A 22,767-nucleotide genomic window follows, 5' to 3' on the forward strand; every position below is an offset into this window, starting at 1 on the left:
GTACTTTCTATTTCTATTACTAGTAATCTTAACTTGGGGAACTCTACTTTGCCCGAAATTGATACTGATAGAGTAGGCTCTGCAGGTGTCAGTTTGTCCACCTCCTCCGTGGCCCCTCATTCAAGGCAGCTGGCGGCGGTGGGCAGGGCCTGGAGTTTGGAGGGTGTGGTGCGAGGGTGAGAGGTGTGCGGGAGTAGCAGCAGCAGGAGGAGGAGCCCTGTGCCCTAGCACCAGGCGGCCCTGGCCATGGGGTATGCTTATCTCTTCAGGTACTTTAGGCGACACAGGTGTTGGTAAATCATGCTTACTGCTACAGTTTACAGACCAGAGGTTTGAGCCAGTGCATGGCCTTACAATTGGTGTAGAGTTCTGTGCTCTAATGATAACAATTGATGGAAAACAGATAAAACTTCAAATACGGTATACAGCAGGGCAGGAATCCTTTCATTCCATCACAAGGTCATATTACAGAGGTGCAGCAGATGGAGCTTTGCACAAGAACTTGGGCTTATCTTCATGGAAACTTCTGCTAAGACTGCTTTCAATATAGAAGAGGCATTTATTTAAACAACAAAACAATTATAAAAAATTCAAGGAGTCTTTAAGATTAATGAGACAAATGGCTTTAAAATTGGCCTTCAGCATGCTGCTACTAGGTGATGCATGCATGCGGTCAGGGAGGACAGAAGGCCAGGGGAGGCTGATGCTGAGTCTGTTTTTACTGTCTATCTGCCCGTGGTTCTACTCACTTGTTCTTTCACCTTCTCTCTTGCCCATCAGAGATATGAAACTATTCAAAATGGCTTTATGTCACAGAAGACTTTAATCCTCCAAATTCTGGTATAATTTTGAGTAAATGGTTACTATGCACTTGAAAACACAGGTTTTGGAGATTGTATTCATACCTATTTGTGTTTGATTTCTAGGTAAATTGATGTGATTATTTTTGTCAAGTGTTGTCTTGTGCCCTTGACTATGAACTGAATTGTTTAAAACACTACCATGCCATCTTGAATATTTTAAATCAGTTTGTTGTAGCTAGATTTCCCAACACCTGTTATTACCTAATGTTTACTATCATAGAGTTGTCCTCAAATTGTCAATTTTCATGTAGGGAAGCATCTACAGGACGTTGAAATAGGAAATGTCTTCATGAACTTCACTTCCAAAGCACAAGCTATAAAAAATAAAATAAATAAATGGGACTTCCTCAAAATTAAAGCCTTTTTCACCTCAAAAGAGTTTATCAAGAAAGTGAAAAGACAGCCTACCCAATGAGAGAAAATATTTGGTAACCATATATCTGATAGGAGCTTAATATCCAGCATTTATATAGAAATCCTATATCTTGAAAAAAAAAAGACAACCCATTTAAAAAATGTGCAAGAGATTTGAACAGATGCTTCTCCAAAGAAGAAATTCAAATGGCTAAAAAGCACATGAAAAGATACTCAACATCACTTGCTATTAAGGAAATGCCAACCAAAACTACAACGAGATATCATCTTACTCCCATTAGACTGGTGGCTATTAAAAAAACAGAAGACTACAAGTGTTGGATAGGATGGTTCCTATCCATCCACTGCTGGTGGAAATGTAGAAGGATGCCGCCATTCTGGAGGACAGTTTGGCAGTTCCTAAAAAAACTAGCTATAGATTTGCCATATGACCCAGCAATTCCACTGCTGGGTATATATCCAGAAGAACTGAAAACAAGGCCATGAACTGATATATGCACACCAATGTTCATAGCGGCATTATTCACTATTGCCAAAAGTTGGAATCAACCCAAATACTCATCAACAGATGAGTGGATAAACAAAATGTAGTTTATACATGCAATGGAATACTACTTAGCTGTAAGAAGGAATACAGTACTAACACATGGAATAACATGGATAAATCTTGAGAACTTTATGTTGAGTGAGGCAAGCTAAGCATTGAAGGACAACTACTACATGACCTTTCTGATATGAATTAAGCAAATCAAGCAAATTAAGCAAATCTCTGTCTCAGAGAACTAGGGACTGGATAATAGGCTTACAGGAGATTGCAGGGGAGAGGAAGGTTGTCAGCTGATGCCTACGTGGGTGAAATCTATGATAATATGGAGGTAAGTAGTTGTGCAGTGAAGGGATAAGTCGGGGATACTATTGTGTGGGGCTTTGCAGGCTTGAGGGGGGCTAGGGTTGGGAGGATAGGTCCGATGGTCCAAGGAATTGGGCGGAGGGTTGAGGGCAGCAGGTGAACATGGAAGATTGTCAGGTATGTGGTTGAAACTAAAATGTTGACAAAACTCTTTAGAAAATATAAGGAAAGGATACTGATTTAAGGTGTTTGACAGGGGGCATCTGGCACAAGGTGCACCTGGGGCAGGCTTCTAGGGAGTGTGTGAGTGTTCATCTTGTCATATTGTGTTATATCAGTGGGTGGAGGCACATACAATGAGTGGGAAAGTGTTGTACCCCCATCCTGGGGAGGACTGATGTCCTCAAACAGAGGAAAGGGTGTCTCTTGAGAGCATGGGTGGCTCTCAATGGGGGAGGACAGACTAGTGTGTCACACCCTCAGTGTTGCTGCAAGTATCTATGAATCTTGTCCTTCAAGCAGTGAAGCTTGGTTGTCACCATGGACCCTGAGGGGAGAGGGAGAGAGGAATAGAATAGCTGGAAAAGGGGGTAACTGGGGGACAATGGAAGTGTTCTGCATGATCCTTCAATGATGGGCACAGGTCATGATAAATATCATGAAAATTTTATAAAAGTATATAGTTTAAAATGTAAACCATAATGTAACCAAAAATTTTTAAAAGTGTACAGTCGAAAATGTAAACCATAATGTAACCATGGTTAGTAGCCCATGTTTCAATATTTGTACACCAGTTGTAGCAAATGTAACATTCACATGTAAAAAGATCATTGTTGGAGAAGGGAGATAAGGGTTTGATGGTGGGCATACGGGAGTCCCCTATATTTCATATGTGACTTTACTGTGACCAAAACCTTCTTGAAGACATAATTTTAAAAAAATTTTTTAAGGATATAGACACTGAGGAAGAAATGGAAGAGATTGCCTTGTCACTATACATACAGGGCAACACCTATTACAGTGATGAAAGACAAAATGTTAAATAAAGTTTTATGATATTTTTCATTTTTTAATACCCCAATTTACTTTTTACTTTATTTTAGTTTTCCTAAATTACTATGTATTCCACTTCTAATCTTTAAACCTATCATTACTATTTCATTTTCCTACTAATTGAATTTGGCAATATATTAGGCTTCATTTTTTAAGAAGTTTTGGAACACAAGAGGGGTTGAACTATGGCAGGGGAGGAGCATTGGTGTGGGGTGTCACTGAAGGGGGATGCATGGGTGGGAGGGAGTTCTCCAGGGCATGCATATAGGGTATATAGATATGTTAAGATGTTTGTTGGGTATTGTCATAGTGGGTAGAATTACACATGACAACTGAGGAAGTGCTGAGTTCCCACCCTGGGGAGTTCTGTCACAGTCTCCAATGGAACAGCAACAATCGTCCAAGTGCAAGGGCAAGAAGAAGGATGGTCCAATGATGCGTCCTTGATACTGATGACTATGCTTATGAGCCTGTGTGCTGGAAATTTCAACTAGGCCTAGAGCTGCAGGGTGCCTAAGAGTTACCTCCTGGTGGTGGACTTGGCCCAGTTGTTAGAGCATCTGTCTACCACATGGACCACAAGGTTCAGACCCCGGGCCTCCTTGACACACGTGAAGCTGGCCCATGCACAGTGCTGATGCATGCAAGGAGTGCTGTGCCACGCAGGGGTCCTGCATAGGGGAGCCCCACATGAAAGGAGTGTGCCCTGTAAGGAGAGCCACCCAGTGTGAAAGAAAGTGCAGCCTGCCCAGGAATGGTGCCACACACACAGAGAGCTGACACAAGATGACGCAACAAAAAGAAACACAGATTCCTGTGCCACTGACAACAGAAGCGGACAAAGATGATGCAGCAGATAGACACAGAGAGCAGACAACCAGGGTGGGGAGAAGGGGAGAGAAACAAATAAATAAATCTTTAAAAAAAAAAGAGTTACCTCCTGGGAGTCTCCATAATGCTCAAATATGACCACTTTCTAAGCCAAACTCAGCATGTAAATGCATTACCTTTCCCCCAGCATGGGACATGACTCCCACGGATGAACCTCCCTGGTGCTGAGGGAGTACTACCAAGCACCAGATGGTGATGCATCTAGAAAAAGACCTTGAATAAAAGGGGGAAATGGTAAAGACAAATGAGTTTATGTGGCTAAGAGACTTCAAAATGAGTCGGAGTGTCATCATAGGGGTCGCACTTAGGCACAGATCAGCAGGATCCCAGGACAGCCAAAGTAGATAAAACCTAGGTGCTTCTGAAGGCTACAGAGACACCCTGGTCCTATGGTCATGGCAGATGGGTCTGGAGTTCAGTGCCTTGCCAGTGGGCCTTACTTTGGAATTTGTGCTCCTGAGTATGATGGAATTGGACTCAGATGTAACCTTTCTACACATGCCTCTTCTGTCACTTGTACTGAACCTGTGGTTGGTGCTGGGTTTGGTGTATGCTCAGGAGACTTGAATCTCTGGACTGATCATGTGCCAGCTGGGCCATGAACCTTGGCAGAGTTGCAATACATACTCTCTGGTTCATTGGACTTAGGTCAGCTCAGGAGCTGAGGATGGTCAATCACCACACCAGGGAACTGAGAAAATCTATAGCTGCAAGCAGGAGAATCCCACCCTTCAGCCATGTGGGATCTAAGCCTCCTCTTGATTTAGAGGTGAAGTGGACATCACCATCTCAGGGTCCATAGGATGGAGGAATAAAATATGGATTAGAGTAGACTTACTGGTATTCAACTATAGAACTATTGTGATTCTAGCAATGGAAGAAATTGTATTATTGATGTGGAGACAGTGGCCATGGGACTTGCCAAGGGCAGGGAGAGGAAGAAGTGTGATATGGGGGCATTTTTGGGACTTGGAGTTGTCCTGAGTGATATTGCAAGGACAGATGCAGGACATGATATATCCTGCCATAACTCTTCTGAATGGGCTGGTGAAGAATGTAAACTACAATGTAAACTATAATCCATGCTGTGTAGCCACGCTCCAAAATGTATTCATCAAATGCAATGAATGTGCCACATAGATGAAAGAGGTTGTTGCTGTGGGAGGAGTGTGTGTGGGGGGGAGAGTGGGGTATATGGGAATCTCGTATATTTTTTAATGTAACATTTTGTGTGCTCAATGTATCTTTAAAGAAGACAATAAAAATAAATTTTTAAAATGTTTGTCAATTTTCAAATCTATAAGGAAAAACAGAAGGATCCTTCTAATTTTGTATTTATCATCTCCTTTCTGTATATATAGTTTAAAATCATGCTTGGGTGGAATGCCAAGCTTGAATTCCTTATTGCATTTACATAAATTCTATACTGTTAAGAGCTTAAAGGTACAGAAGCACTGTTAGGAATGGCTTGTGTGCTGAATTTTAAACTTTTTGACATTGTTCACCTTTTCTTCTCACTAGTCCAAGAAAAAAGATACTTAATCTATATTACTCAAGGCTATGTATGTGTTTAACCTCTTTTAATGCTAAAAGTTTGCAATTTGTCCACAATTTGCTTAAGACCTCTTCAGAAAAGAATATGTTTGCCTTAATGAATACTGTTGGTTAAAAATGCAGAATAAGAGTGACAAGGGCAGAAGCAAGGAAACCCTACATCTAAGCAACTCTAAGCAGAACAAGTATCCACATTTAGATGGCACATTGTGAGGACTTTATCTTTGAAGTTCTCTAATATAATAATGTTTTTTCTTTTATTCACATGATTTTTAGGTTTATTTTTCATGCAGGACAGATTTTCAACCTTGATGTTCAGTGACAATGTAAATTTTTTCTTTCAGTGGCAACCTATAATAATATTTAAAATATGGTAAGAATCTTGTCTTTTTGAACAGGACATGACCATAAATCTATCAAATGGAAAATACTATTAAAAGTAGAAAAGTTTTAGTAATTTATTCAATATGGTAGTTTTATTTTCTCCTTGGCCTGTAATGAAATTGCTATAGCAGTGCAAGATAAAAGTATCAAATATACTGATGCTTTCTTTTTGTCCATGGTTTCAAGGTCTGTCTCTCTTTTTCTTTCTTTCTTTCTTTCTTTCTTTCTTTCTTTCTTTCTTTCTTTCTTTCTTTCTTTCTTTCTTTCTTTCTTTCTTTCTTTCTTTCTTTCTTTCTTTCTTCTTTCTTTCTTTCTTTCTTTCTTCTCTTTCTCTTTTCCCTCTTTCTCTTTTTTCCTTCTTTCTTCTTTTCTATTCAAATTTTGCTTTTTCCCCTTTGCAGCTCTTAAATTTATATTGGTTTTCTTGTAAACAGCATACAGTTACAACAATCATCTAATGCATCAAACGTTTTTTTCAGATTTTTATATAATAAACCTTTGCAGTAGCTTTTTCTGTAAAAGCTCAAAACTGGAAACTTTCCAAGTAATCATGTACAGGTAAATACATAAATACCTGGTGTTCTAAGAAACCATTAGAAAAGCACTCAGCAACAACATCAATGAATGCCTCATAGCCACTAAAAAGGGTGCAATCCCAAATAAGTACAGAGATTAAAACTTAACAAAAGTATATACTGTACAATTCAATTTTTATAAATTCTCAAAGATGGAGACTAAATAAGAACAAACAAAAATCAATATCAGTTGATGTCTTTGGACAGAGTAGGAAGTGAGAATGAATTGGAGGTAGGAATTAAGAATGTATGTTTAATGGGTATGCACATACGTGATTACTTACCAAACTGGAAATAATAAATATATGCAATTTATTGCATGTAATTTATATCTCAATAAAGCTGTTGCAAATAAACAAATGAAGGCATCTTGCAGAAGGAGCAAGAGAGAGATAATGACATGTGAAATATCAGAGACTCTGACAAATTAGTCAACACGAACCCTGAAAATCTATATGCTCTTTAAGTAAAGATTGGAATGCAGCAAAATCACACCAGTATTGAGAGAGGGCTTCTGAAGCCTAACTCAGAATGTCACAAGATGTGCTTTTGCTGGTTCATGGGAGCAGTCTTAGTGGGGAGCCCAGGCCCAGATGCTGGGACTTCTCACCAGGGATGAGCTCTTCAGCAGAGCACACAGCTCCTCTATTCTGCTCGGAGTTTGTTCACCTGAAAAATGGCAGTGACATTGCCACTGGATTCACATGTTTTGTGTTATCTGTTAAAAAAAATAAAAAACAAAAAGAACATCAGCATATTAATCATAGTGCATTAAATTCCTTGTTTATATATTTTTATTTTGGGAAGCAGAATTGGCCCAGTGGTTAGGGCGTCCGTCTACCACGTGGGAGGTCCATGGTTCAAACCCCAGGCCTCCTTGACCCGTGGGAGGCTGGCCCATGTGCTTTGCTGATGCGCACAAGGAGTGCCGTGCCATGCAGGGGTGTCCCCTGGGTAGAGGAGCTGCACGCACAAGGAGAACCATCCAGTGCAAAAGGAAGTGCAGCCTGCCCTAGAATGGCACTGTGCACACGGAGAACAGATGCAACAAGATGACGCAACAAAAAGAAACAGAAATTCCCGTGCCGTTAACAACAACAGAAGCGGACAAAGAACACGCAGCAAATAGACACAGAGAACAGACAACTGGGGCTGGGGGGGAAGGGGAGAGAAATAAATAAAAAATCTTTAAAAATATATATATATATATTTTTTATTTTAATTCCTGTATCTGGATCACATATTAGTCTCATTTGAGTAGTTGTGAAGAATTCTTTCTTGCTTTTTGATTTACTCTAAAAATTTTGTAGAAAGCTAGATATGTTGTGTTAGAGAGTAGATATTGTTATATCGTTTTTATGTTATTATTAATTGTAGTGTTCATTCCTTTATTGCTGCTTCAATGTGATCACCCCCACCTTCTGCTAAGCTTTACTGTGGGGTTGTCTGAGTCGAGCCAGACCTGACATGGAGGTTGTTGTTGCCATGTCTACCTGAGTTGATTTTTTTCTGCTCTGGCCACCAAAATGTTAGTTTCTACTACTGATAACTTGTTTTTTTCTGCCTTTTTGACTTGGGATTTTTCTTTGTGCCCTCTGCAGAGAGCGTTCCCCCTTTCAGCTCTCCCAGCTGAAAGTCCCTATGTCCCTGGCCCTCCTCCTCAGCGGGCAGTTGAGGAATTAGCACAGGTTCCTGTTCCTGAGGGGAGAGTGTTGCTTTTCCCATCTCTTCCCTCAAACAACTGGAATGGTTTTCCTTCCCTCAGTGTCTTCTGTGACTCAGTGCCTGTCCTGCGGAAAACGTTTTTTTTCCTGAGGGAAGGTAGAGGAGGCAGTGAGAGAGTTTGGGTAGTAGAATCTAATCCCTCCCAGTTTCTATGGGATTTCCCCTGTAGGATAAAGGCCATGGTGATTGCCCCCATCAGATTATTTCATCTGCATTGGAGCTGGGGAGGTGGGTCTGTGCACTTTTCAGCAGAGGCTGCCCTTCCTCTCCCCCAGGCAGCACCACCAGGAAGGGGAAAACATGGTGCCAATTCTCCCTAATGCTGGGTGAATCCTTCTAGACATGTGGCTGTTGGTCTTATGCCTTGATCACACTGTCTTAAGAAATTGATTACAAATGCTAGTGTGATCTTCTATTAGTGTAAATCCCATCTGCTGACATCTCCCCTAGGTAAACTGCTGATATCTCCCCCAGGTAAACTAATGTTTAGGTACTCTTTCTGCTTGCAGGTATCTGCCTCTCTCAAGCTTAAAGCCCTGTGATTTCAATTACCTGATGTACTGAACTCAACTAGTTAATTTGCAGTTTGTTCAGTTTTTGTAGTTGTTGATTTGCTGTTTTTGTAGAAATAATAGTAATTGTTGGATTCAGACTTGGCCCAGTGGTTAGGGCGTCCGTCTACCACATGGGGGGTCCGCAGTTCAAACCCCGGACCTCCTTGGCCCGTGTGGAGCTGGCCCATGCACAGTGCTGATGCGCACATGGAGTGCTGTGCCACGCAGGGATGTCCCCCGTGTAAGGGAGCCCCACGCACAAGGAGTGCACCCCATAAGGGGAGCTGCCCAGTGTGAAAGAAAGTGCAGCCTGCCCAGGAATGGTGCCACACAGATGGAGAGCTGACACAACAAGATGACGCAACAAAAAGAAACACAGTTTCCTGTGCCTCTGACAACAGCAGAAGCGGATAAAGAAGATGATGCAGCAAATAGACAGAACAGACAACCGGGGTGGGGGTGGGGGAGAAGGGGAGAAAAATTAATAAATAAATCTTTAAAAAAAAAATAGAAATTGTTTTCTCTGAGTATTAGACTTTTTTTTTTTAAAGATTTATTTTTATTTATTTAATTCCCCTCCCCTCCCCCGGTTGTCTGTTTTCTGTGTCTTTTTGCTGTGTCTTGTTGCTTGTCCGCTTCTGTTGTCGTCAGCGGCACGGCACGGGAAGTGTGGGCGGCGCCATTCCTCGGCAGGCTGCTCCCTCCTTCGCGCTGGGTGGCTCTCCTTGCGCGTGGGGCTCCCCTACGCGGGGGTCACCCCTGTGTAGCACGGCACTCCTTGCGCGCATCAGCACTGCGCATGGGCCAGCTCCACACGGGTCAAGGAGGCCCGGGGCTTTTACCGCTGACCTCCCATGTGGTAGACGGATGCCCTAACCACTGGGCCAAAGTCCGTTTTCCCTAGACTTCTTTTTAATATCCGGAAACTATAAATAGTCTTAATATGTATCAGCGGGTGAATAAACATATTGAGCTCTTTGCATATATTTGAATACTAGGAATATAACTCAGCTTAGAATAATGAATGGTACTCACAAGCACATGGATGCATTACTGAAAAGTATACTGAGTGATAGAAGGTAAAGAAATAAATGCAAGTACTTTATAATTAAATTTATTTAAATTCTGGAAGATGCAAACTAATCCACTGTAACATAAAGAAGATCAGTAGTTATCTTGGGACATGGCAGGGGGTTGGAAGAGGAGGTTGGGGGAATTACAGAGGCAAGGGAGAACTTGTAATGGTGTTGGGTGTGCACACTTTCTTGAGTGTGAACCTAGACTCAAATCTCCCCTGCAGAGTGCCCTCCAGGACCACACTGAGCTGGGATCTTGTGCAGACAGAAGCATCAGAGGGCATATTTTGCCATTGGGAGTTTTCTCTAAGGGTCTGTGTTTTTCCTTCCCTCCCAGTGATCAATTGTTCTGACTCATCAGTGTCCCTGTGGATGCCCAAGGGTCCAGCTACTGAGAGGAGAGTGAGCAAGTTCAGTGCCCACGGGTCTCTGGATCCCAGAGAAGCTTGCAGATGCTGGGCAGCTACAATAGCACTACTGAACCCCACTGTAGCTCAGTCACCAATGGGCAGGACTCCTGTCTAGGACAGTTCTAGGTGCCACCTACAGCCAACAACCTGAATGCTCAAGATAGAAGATTTGCTATGGGACCCACTTGGCAGGGAAGAAGGTAGGAGTCCAGGCCTACAGCTGCCTTTGGACCAGGACTGAGTGCAGGGGGCTTTCAGGAATCCCAAGGCCAGGCTCAGGACCAGGGTAGGTGCAGGGGGTACAGGGGGAGTCAGAAGCATGTATCTCAGAGACAAGAACAAGGGGCAGGTGAGGGGCAGCTCAAGACCAGACTACTGAGCCAAAATGCAGGTACAGGGCAGGTACAAGGGGAGCTCTGGATCATGGAGTCCAGGGACCTGGACTGGGGTCAGGTGGGGGGAGAGTTATGGGCCACTGAGCCCAGGGGCCAGGAACATGGACAGGTGCGGGGAAGCTCAGCACTACTGAGTCCAAAACACAGGTCCTGGAGCAGTTGGAGGGAGAGCTTGGGACCACGAACCCTAGTGTCCAGGGCCCAGGCAGGGCAGAAGGCATCAGGAGCATGGAGTCCAGGAGCCAGGACCAGGTTTGGGGCAAGGGAGCTCAAAAATCATGAGGCCAGGGCCAGGAGACACTCCAGGCTGTGTAGCCGAGTGGCCAGGAGCAGGGGAAGTAGAAGGTAGAAGCCTTCACCTCAGGAGCCAGGATCAGGGCAGGGGCAGAGGGGCTCAGGGCCCTTAAGTCCCAGGTCAGAACCAGGACAAAGGGCTGGGGGCAGGAGGAGCAAATAGTCTAGGGGACAGGACCAAGAGCTTGTGCAGGAGGTATAAGGGGACTTCCTTTTAGCATCTGGAGTTTCTTCTTAGGATTTCACTCTTTATCCTATTGAAAGCATAAGATAAACCTGGTCCTGACTCTGCTTACATGGCCTAAAATACAGGTTCAGGGAGCAGATGTGGCTCAAGCAGTCGAGCGCCTACATCCCATGTGGGACCTCCTGGTTCAGTTTGATGCCTCCTAAAGAAAACAAACAGATGAGAAGCAAACAACAAGCAAAAACAATGACTAGACAGTCTTATGGGAGTAAGATGGTATCACGTTGTTTTGATTTGCATTTCCTTAATAGCTAGTGATTCTGAGCATTTTTTCATGTGTTTTTTAACCATTTGTATATCTTCTTTGGAGAAGCGTCTGTTCAAATGTTTTTTCCATTTTTTAAATGGGTTGTTTGTCTTTTTATTTTCAAGACATAGGAGTTCTTTATATATGCAGGATATAAGTCTCCTATCAGATATATGGTTACCAAATATTTTCTCCCATTGTATATGCTCTCTTTTCACTTTGTTGACAAACTCCTTTGAGGTGAAAAAGGCTTTAATTTTGAGGAAGCACCGAGGAATTACTACCAAACACCAGCTGATGATGTAACTAGAAAAAGACCTTGAATAAAGGGGTCAACTCAGACCAGCAGAATATCTCAGCCTACATGTAATATCAGCTGTTAAAAATGCTTTTTGACTTTGGATAAAAGGGGGAAATGGAAAGGACAAATGAGTTTATATGGCTATGAGTCTCCAAAAAAGAGTTGGAAGGTCATCAGAGGGGTAATGTTTATACATGCCTCAGCAGGGTACCAGAGACAGCCAAAGTAGATAGAACTCCAGGTACTGGTTCTTCTGAGGGCTACAGAGACCCACAGGTTGTATGATCGTGGCAGATGACTCTAGAGTTCAGTGCCATGTCAGTTGGCCCTACTTTGGAGTTTGTGTTCCTGAGTGTGATGGTGTTGGGCTCAGATATGACCTTTCTACACATGCCTCTTCTCTTTTACCGGACCTGTGGTTGGCATTGGGGTTTGTGTATACTCAGGAGACCTGGATCTCTGGATTGTCCATGTGACATCCAGGCTGACAGGCCAGCCCTGAGCCTCAGCAGACTTTCAACTCCTACTTTCTGATTTATTGGACTTACCCTGGCCAGTGAACAGGGAGGTGAAGAAGGTCAACCACCACACCAGGGAGCCAAGAGTGCCTACAACTGCAAGCAGGAGAATTGCATCCATCATCCATGTGGAATCTAAGCCCCCTCTTGATGTAGAGGGGGACTGGACATAACCATCCCAGGGTCCACAGGATGGAGGAATAGAGTATGGATTAGAGTGGACTTACTGGTGTTCTGCTGTGGAACTATTGTGATTAGCAATGGAAGAAATTGTAGCACTGATGTGGAGAAAGTGGCCACAGTAGCTGCTGAGGGTAGGAGAGGGAAGAAGAGAGAAAATGTGGGGGCATTTTCAGGATTTGGAGTTGTCCTGGGTGGTGCTGCAGGGACAGACACTGGACATTGTGTGTCCAGCCCACTGGGTGGGCTGGGGGAGAGTACAGACTACAGTGTGGACCACTGCCCATGTGGGGCAGCAGTGCTCCACAATGTGTTCACCAGCTGCAGTGAATGTGCCACGATGATGGAAGAGGTTGTTGATGTGGGAGGAGTGAGGTGAGGAGGGTGGGGAGTATATGGGGAGCTCATATTTTTTTAGTGTAGAAAATAAAAAAGAAAAAAATGACTAGACAATGAGAAAAACAAGCAGAAAACAAGTCAACAATGAGCTAACAATGAGCAAACAATGAGCAAAACATTGAGCAAAAACAGACAAGGGAGCCAAATCTGTGGAAAAGAAACAAAAGAAAACAAAAGATAGAGGGTCAGTGAAATTTTATTAATGCACTTAAATATGGGTATTTTCATTGATAAATAAAAGGTATAAAGTTATGTGAAACAAACAATGTATACCAAACGGCATCTGCATGAATAAACACAATCAAATGTCAAACTCAAAATCAATGCACCAAACTGGGAGATGTGGAAATATGTCACCCCTGGAAAATGCACTTTAACCTTCAGCACAATGTCCTCAGTGACAAAATTCACTCCCATGTGGATTTCATTTTCCTGCCTGCACCTCCCCTCACAGTACCCTCATGCGTGACTTCCTGAATGCCTCATGGTGACCCTAACCTTGGAACATGACTTAGGATGTTCTTCTGAATCTCCAAATCCTGGCATAAGCATTTGTGACTTCAGTGTCCAGGCCAGCTCCTTTTCACCTCACATTGCTGCCTCCCCAGCTTGGAAGCAGATGAAGGCCTAACAAAATTTATTATTTAATCTTTAACTAATATTTTTGAAAAGCCAGGTTGCAATATGTTGAGTGCCTGTTCTGATCAGTATATGAGGTAGAAAGACATATTCAGAGATGAGTGGACCTAAGTCAGTCAATGTTCAGGGATGGCTGATGGTGAGTGGGGCTGGCCTGCCCAGCAGCACAGGAGGGGCCAGGGCGAGTGGTGCTGGGTGGTCGCGGTGGTCAGCGGGGAGGGCACACCCTGGGCTTTTCCGACTCCACCAGGGGATTGTACCACTAAAGTTACTAGTGAAAATATAAAACAGCTCTGCCAATTTACTTACATTTCACACAAGAAGTAATAAGCGAGGAATGACATCAACAAAATGGAAAAAGTGGCACCAAACATCCTTTCTTCCACTGACACTGCAAAAACCAACCCAAATCCACTATACTCAATATTTTTAGGGTATACATACATATTATAAATTATGTACATGTTATATATTCCATATATATGAAATGGACACATGCAAATACATATATGTATATATGTATATATATCTGTACAATCCCTGGGAGCAGAGGCACAATGAACGTGCTCCCTCTGACTCCCCATTCAACACATTACCTGCCCGGCAGTAAAGAGACCTGTACAGTTCAGGGAGGGGCAGTCCAGGGAAAGGACTGCCTGTCACAGGCTCAGCAGCCTCCTCCTCCCAAGGACAAGGACCTCCCTTTATCCCCTTTATTTTACATACAAAGTTGCCTCCCAAATGCAAATAACCTCGCAGGTGAACAGATGAGACCACAGCAAACGTTTACTTAAATTCACGTTCCTCCTCAGTCTGGAAAATATTTCCTGGGTTCCATGGACCTTATCCCCCAGAACATGAAAGCCTCATGGTTCTTCCTCTTTCTGGTGGCAGCTTCCAGATGTGAGTGTCTCAGGATTCAGACCTGAAGGTAATGGGGTGATACATCCAAGTACATGACTCACTGCTCTTCTCATCCTCAGGTGTCCTGCACCAGGTGCCCCTGAGGGAGTCAGGACCTGATGGTGGAGCCCTCACAGACCCTGTCGCTCACCTGCAAAGCCTCTGGATTCTCTTTAACTGACTATAAGACGAATCGGACCCGCCAGGCTCCAGGAGAAAGGCTAGAGTGGGTCGGCAGGATAATTAGTGGTAGAAGTACAAACTATCACCCAACATCTCAGCCTGGACTCACCATCACCAGAGACATCTCCAAGAATGAAGTGTATTTAAAACTGACCAGTCTCAGAACTGAGGACACTATTGGGTATCATTGTGTGAGATACACAGTTAGGGGAAATCATTGTGAGCCCAGACAAAATCCTTCCCCGCAGGGCACAGGAGGTGGCTGGGCGGCAGGGTAACCTCATGGCCACCAGCGAGTACTCAGGACCCATCCCCAGGGCCAGGTTCCGAGAAGCTGGGGAGAAGTTTCTTATCCTTGATTTAGCTTCCCTCTTCTTGCTTCTAAACAGGTGACTCCCAGAGCACAGCCATGGCATCTTTTCTAAGTAGTGCTAGTGCAATGATGTACCCAAGATTCAAACACAGACCAATTTCTTGTAATGTTACTGAATGTATATTTAATTACATTCATACATATAGTTGATATATAATTTTATGTAAATTGTGGGAATTGGTCCTCTTGTAAATATGCTTGAAAATGTTAACAAAACTTACATTTACCATCCTTATGAGGTTATTTTCCTCAACCTAACTCAAATGTTTGAGAATTCCCAGGCAAATTAAACCCCACCCTCCACCATGTAGAGTTCTATGTCCTCAACTGAAGAAGGAATTGGACAGCCTGTCCCTCTCAAAGGGAAGATTCCCAGTGCCTTATTTTGTTCCCTCCATCTCAATATCATGTGGTATTTGAATCCAATTCCCTGCATGCATATTAAGACCCTTATAATTATGGTTTTATTACATAAAATGCCATCATTGTAACATTCATATAGCTTTTCAATATATAATACTGTGGATATATAAAGATAAAAAGAACAGTTCATAGTGCATAATTTTTTATTCTAATTAACATTCTTGATCCATTTATATTTAACTGAAGTCTTTAATTTTTTTATGCCTGTGGCAATCAATCATTTGTCATATTCTTTTTCCTTAATATCATTAAATGTTTTCCACAACTTTAAGCTCCCTCTAACAGTTTTCTGTGAATCAGGTAAGGTCATCAGAAAGAACTTGTGGGAAGCGGACGTGGCTCAACTGATAGAGTATCCACCTATCATATGGAGGATCCAGGGTTCGATCCCCAGAGCCTCCTGACCCATGTGGAAAGCTGCCCACGTGCAGTGCTGCAGTGGGCAAGGAGGGCCCTGCCATGCAGGTGCACCCCCCCCATAGGGGTGCCCCATGTGCAAGGAGTGTGTCCCGTAAGGAGAGTCACCCTGGGTGAAAAAAGTGCAGCCTACCCAGGAGTGGCACCACATATTACAAGATGACGCAACAACAACAAAAAAAGGGACGCAGTTTCCCAGTTCTGCCAGGTAATGCAAGTGGAGGCAGAAGAAAACACAGAGAATGGACACAGAGTGCAGACAATGGGGGAGGGGGAAAAGGGGAGGGAGAGAAAGAAATAAAATAAGTTTAAAAAAAGAAAACAAAGAGAGAAAGAACATGTGAAACTCTAATCCTCCATCCACATCTCCAGGCTTCCAAAGGCAGAGGTCACTGAAGGGCCCTTACAGGGAGGCTGACCTGATCAGGTGTGGGCTCGCCATCATGGTCTAGCATTCTGTGGAGCTGAGCATCCCTCAAGCCCCTTTACCTGCTCTGCTTCTGCATGTGCGAAAGAGCTGTCTCATCAGTGGGGCTTGTGTCGAGGAAGGAGAGTTCAAGGTCCCAGGTGTGCAGGCCCCACGGCCAGGGCAGGGCAGGGCGAGCCTTTCAGAACAGGACAGTCCCCTGAAGCAGAGCTTCCTCCTGGTTGTTTTCCTCTCTGAATCCAAGATTCCTGTGGAGAAGCTGGGATATGAGGGGTAGGAGCAGATGGGCAGTGATGGGAATATCATCCAAGGGCCCTGTCCCTCCTTATGGGGCAATGCTTGGCTTGCCGTGTATTTCTGCCCCTCCCTGGGGTAGAGTGCTTAGTTTCCCAGATGTTGCTTACTAAGCTGCATTGTTTTTAACTGCTTATTTCAGAGAACTTCGTTTGTGGGGGGAGACTTTTATTCCGCAGTGAAGGAGGGTAGGCTCTGGATATGAGTTCCTTGAAGAACTCTGCCTCCTTCCACCTTCTACTGGATCCCACCTGTGCCCATAGGATATTAGTTTAATTTGTTTTCACCATGCAGAATAATTTTGTGTTTTTTTAAAAATAGTAAACCTAAGGATGTTTGCAGTGCATTTCTACAATAGTTGCTGTTCCTCTCCCAAAACACCACTGAGGAATAATCTATTATTAGTTCTGTATAGTTTCTGGTATATTATCCCTGTTTTTGGAGAAAAAGTCTGCAAAGAAGTATGGATATGGCCAATGTGAAAATCACTCTAGTAACTTTATCACACTCATAGTTTAGAAATTTATTAACAATTACTAGTTTAATCTTTTCACTAACTTGTAAGTGATGTCATGACAAAGGCCCCAACTAGATTTTAGTTTGGGTCCTATGTCTCCTTTTTAGCACCTCTCTGTTTCAAGATTTTAGTAATTTTCTTAGCTCTGTGACGTCAATATTTTGACATGTTGAGTACATTTTGATAATTTGCAGTTTTTCCAGATTCCTTGTATTTGTTGTTCTTGTAAGAATAAGAGCAAGATTGTTCACAGCAATCTACTTATCCATAATGACTGCTAGGTTGCACTGTAATACCCATAAATTGGAAGCAACAAAAATGCCAATCAGCTGGTTAAAAGAGAAACAAATTGAGATATATGGCTATATTGAAACACAACTTACCATTCAAGTCAATGAATGCTTGATATGCAACAACAAAACAATGAAGTACAACTATGCTGAATGAAGAAATCTAAATGAGTAAAGTCCCTTAGAGTTTTTTCTTCCTGGGAAGAACAGGACATCCACAGCTCTCACCCTGACCCAGATGCTGTTTCCAAGTTTGAGTCCAGGGCTAGTGTGATCAAGAGGTAGTGCTTCCTTCTTTTGCTTACCCTCCACTCATGGAATGGAGGCATGATCTTGGGTGTGGCCCCCTGAGTATATTCCTTTTTGGCTCATGAGGCTGTTTCCAAGCAAAGAGTGGCAAACAGAGGACCTTAATCTGTCTTTCCTTATTCACCAAATACTACCTAGAACAGGGGTTTCTCTCAAAGTAAGGTTTTATTTTCCCAGCCCCATCTTGAGAGTTCTGATAAAAGATCTTGGCTGAATTCATTCGAACAGAGTTGGGAGGAATTTAAACCTCAGAATTTCTCATGAACAGTGGGTATTTTAGTGAAAGGAATTGGAAGAAGAATGATGGAACTAATGAAGATACAGTCTAGACCAAAACCCAAGAAGTTTACAAGTGAGAAATAGAGAATAAGACAGCTGAGAGGAGACCCCTTGGGTTAGAAAAAAACAAACATTTGACCTCCTGACTAACTATCTGAAGGGCTCAAAGTTTTATTAGATTGTATATAGAAATATTCAGATTTCATGGTATAGTTGTAACAACTAGAGCAATTTACCAACTAGTAATTATGTAAACCAGTGAGGTGTGGCCATGGGAGATTTGAAGAGAGGACTACCAGTACAGCTTTCATGCCAGGATGACTGCAGGAATAACCAAATGTGCGCCTCCCTGAGGAAACTACCAGAGACTTAACACCATGTTGAAGGAATACTTCACTGAATTCTTTCAGCCAGTCACTGAACAACTAAGGAGTCATGAAACAAGCTCTGCAGGGCAGGCTAGCAGTACCTAGACTTGCTACATGATATTACTCAGACTGTGCAGTTTCCAATGAGAAATTATGAGCTACAATAACTTGTGCATGACACAAATTATCGATGTGTCATGCAAAGATACATAACTACATAACTCATACACTGGAAAAATGTATATGACAGAAACTGCTTATGAGAACGGTCATATGTCATTTAATAAAATATTCAAGTAGTCATTACAAATGTTTTCACAAGAAGAAAGCTTGATAAAAGAAGCAAAGGAAGATATACTAGTAACATTGTACCAAATAGTTAATATCAATAAAGAAATAGGCATTTTAGAAAGAATCAAATGGAAATTCTGGAGATGAAAAGAAAAATCTCTAGACAATTACCCACAAAGAAAATTCAAGGTGAATATAAATTCATACCTATATTCCACCTGTCATTCAGAGATGAACTAATCATGACCCACTCCAAATTGTGATATAAATATCTTTTTGGAATATGGGGACAATAACCTCAACAAAATACTAGATAGAAAAATCCAGTAACATATAAAAATAATTGCATATCTTAAACAAATATTATATCAATAGAGTAAATGAAATACTGCATGATCATTTCAATAGAAAAGGAAAAAAAAACTCCTTTAAATCCAATATACTTTTATGATAAGAACTCTCAATGAGCAAGGTATAGAAGAAACTTCCCCAAAACTTTAAAGGACATTTACAAAAAATGAACTGTTACCATCATTCTTTTTTTAATGATTTCATTTTATTTAATTATGCAAAAACTTATTTTACTTTGACCGGAAAATAGCACTAATAATAAAAGCAATGTGATTTAATATGCATAATTATTTTTTATTTTTTATTTTTAAAGAAGCTTTATATTACATAAATCTTACATAAAAAATATAGGAGATTCCATATATCCCATCTTCCACACATACTTTCCCCCACTGACAGCATCTTTCACTAGTGTGGAACATTTGTTACAATTGATGAACACATATTGAAGCATTGCTACTAACCACGGACTAGAGTTAACATTATAGTTTACATTTAATTTTATAGGTTTTGACAAAATATGTAATGGCCCATATCCATCACTGCAATGTCATACAGGACAATTAACACAAATCCCCACCCCTGTCCCTAATCCAACAGGATGTACTAAGCACCTGTGCAATCATAAATGAAGCTTGTTGTTTTATATTAATCAAACCGGGCAGGTAGAAAAAATCTTAGTCTTGAAAGGAAAACATGGAAATCATTCCCAGGGCCTGAAACAACAGTTACAGAAATCAATCATGGCTATCCTCATTTCTCTCTTACTTTCCTCACCCTTAAAATCAATCCTTTTACTCGTTTTAATACCATTACTGATAGTATGCGACTTCTTTTTGGTTTTTGTCTCTTATAGCTTCTTTTTTGATTCATACGTGAACAGTACAACCAACAATTCAGAAATATGTGAATGGCATCTTTTTGCTACATCAACACCAACAACCTCTTCAGAACCAGAGTCAGAACCCACTGGACAGGATTTGCCACCCCATGACAGCAGGAAGTAGCCAGACTGAGTCAACGTCCTGAATCCCCTCATCCTTCCATTCTGCTCAGTATTCCCATTATTTAAGTCCTTCATCATATATATATAGTCAAAGAGGAATGTTACAGGCTTCCCCTTACAAGGTCTGCAGTGATTAACAGATCATAAGGCTTATTCTGATCGACTGAGCAAGATGCCTCTGTGTGGAGGGCAGTGTATTTCCCCCAAGGATGAGCCATATCACAGTGGGAATGGAGCAGATAAAGACCCTCATCCCTTCCAGACCAACAGACCCCCCACGTTCCAAGAATACTCTACTTCCTAGCCCACTACATGAGAATAATTCACTTTTACAGCCCCTTACTAACCACAGGTTATACTTGAGGACTAACACCCTCCCCACAGACTAATGTTTCCTCACCTATTGATGTACTGTATAAAGTCATATCTACCACCTTCCACAAATGGGCTGAAGTCTCTCTTCAGACCCCTGCCATACCAGCAGGGGGCTGATGTCTACTCTTCAGACCCCCTCCATTGGGAGAGCTTCTCAATAAACTTCCTGCTAGCATCATATCTGTCTCTGTGTCCCAGTGAGGACCATTTTTCTCTAACACCTGAGAAATAGTTTTTGGAATCTAAATATTTTTGAGACCGCATATGTCATCTTTCTCTATTCTTACACTTAAAAGTTTGGCTGGGTTTACTAGTTCCTAGGGCTGCAGAAAAGAAAAAAAAAAAAGAATAAAAGAAAAAGAAAAAAAGAGGGTAACTTAAAACAACTGAAATTTATTTTCTCCCAGTTCTGGAAGCTAGACATTCATAATCAAGTTGTAGGTAAGGCCATGTTCTCTCTGAAGCCTTCTAGAGAAGAAATCCTTCCTTGATCCTTCCAGCTTCTAGTATCCCTAAGAATTCCTTGACTTCTAACAGCATCATTCAATCTCTGCCCCATTCTGATTTTGGACTTCTAGCCCCACAAACATCAGCCACATTTACCTGTACAGTTCAATACTGTTGCCTACAGTCACAATAATGCACCAGCATCACCACCATCCAGTTTCAAACCTTTACCATCAGCCTGAATAGAAAATCTGAACAAGTTAACCATCAATTCCCCATTCCCAAATTCCACACTATCTCCTCGTAACCTATATTGTAGACTCTAACTCCTCATGAGTTTGCCTAATGTAATTCATTTAAACATTGTCTCACTCAACATACTATCCTCAAGGGTCATCCATGTTGTATGCATCAGGCCTTCATTCCTTTTTACAGCTGAATAATATTCCATCATATGTATAGACCACATTCATTGACTGATGGACACTTGGGTTGTTTCCATCTTTTGGCAACTGTGAATAATGCCACTATGAACATTGGTGTGAAATATAATACGATTTTTTTTTTGTTTTTTGTTTTAGATTTATTTATTTTTTGCCCTTCCCCTCCTCCAACCCTACTGGGTTTTTATTTTTTTGCTCTCTGTGTTGTCTTCTCTTCTCATTTTCTCTCCCCTAGGATTCACTGGGACTCGATTCTGGAGACCTCTGATGGGAAGAGAGGCTCCCTGTCAAACTGTACTACCTCAGTTCATGGTCTCTGTTGTGCTTCACCTTGACTCTCCCTTTCTCTCTCATTTTTTTTTGAAGTGTCATCATCTTGCTGCATGATTCACTTGTGCAGGACACTGGCTCACCACGTGAGCACTTGTGTGGGCACTGGGCTCACCATGCAGGCACTTGTGCAGGCACTGGCTTGCCACACGGGCATGCCCTCTCCTCTTCTTTCACCAGGAGGCCCTAGGGATTGAACCCAGGTCCTCCCATATGGTAGGCAGAAGCTCTATCACTTGAACCACATCTGCTTCCCTATAATAAGTTTTAAGATCAGGATGTGTGGGTCCTCCAACTTTGTTCTTTTTCAAGAAACTTTGGCTTTTTGGGGCTCCTTACCCTTCCATATAAATTTGATGATTGGTTTTTTGATTTCTGCAAAGGAGGTTGTTGGAATTTTGATTGGGATAATTTTGATTGGGATTGTGTGGAATCACTAAATCGCTTTGGAGAGAATTTTCATCTTTAACAATATTTAGACTTCCAATCAATAATCATTTAATACCCTTCCATTTATTTAGGCCTTCTTTGATTTCTTTTAGCAATATTTTTTGTTTTCTGTGTAATAGTTCTTTCTATCCTTGGTTAGATTTATTCCTAGATATTTGATTCTTTTAGCTACTACTGTAAATGGAATTTTTTCCCTTGAATCAAAGAAGTCCAGTTCCAGAAAGAAGAGAGATAATGGAAGGGAAAAAATCAACAGTGATGAAAACTTATGAAAATTGAAGGGCATGAGTTTAGAAGTTGTCAGGAATCATTTAGTCCCTAGTTCATGAAAAAAAATAGGCTGACATTAAACAGTGGAACCTAGAATTAGGGATAAAGAATATTGCAAACTTCTAGACAGAAGAAAGACGCAAATGAAGGATCAGTTGGCAAAAAGCATAAAACTTTTCAACAGCTATACTTAAAAGAAAGTAGGGCGATGCCGTCCCCCATCCTCTTCCCCTACACCCTGAAATTGACTTCTTACATGAGTTTGCAATGTAGTATGAGTTGAGAAATACTGCATTAAGAACATGCATCAAAAAAATTTTTCTAAATTGGGGAACAGATGTAGCTTAGTGTTTGAATACCTGCTTCCTAAACATTAAGTCTTGGGTTCAATCCCCAGTTCCTAAAAAAAATAAAAAAATAAATAAATAAATAAATCAAAGGATGCATGGGAACAGACAGTTTTAGGGAGATTGATTTCTAGATCTTTACTT

General features: G+C 41.8%; 1 pseudogene; it reads left to right on the top strand.

Annotated features, from left to right (window-relative positions):
- Nucleotides 1–246: 246 nt before the first annotated feature.
- LOC131276373 (ras-related protein Rab-2A pseudogene) lies at nucleotides 247–704 on the top strand (annotated as a pseudogene).
- The last annotated feature ends 22,063 nt before the right edge of the window (nucleotides 705–22,767 follow it).

Source organism: Dasypus novemcinctus, chromosome 28, assembly GCF_030445035.2.
Source record: "Dasypus novemcinctus isolate mDasNov1 chromosome 28, mDasNov1.1.hap2, whole genome shotgun sequence".
NCBI lineage: Eukaryota > Metazoa > Chordata > Mammalia > Cingulata > Dasypodidae > Dasypus > Dasypus novemcinctus.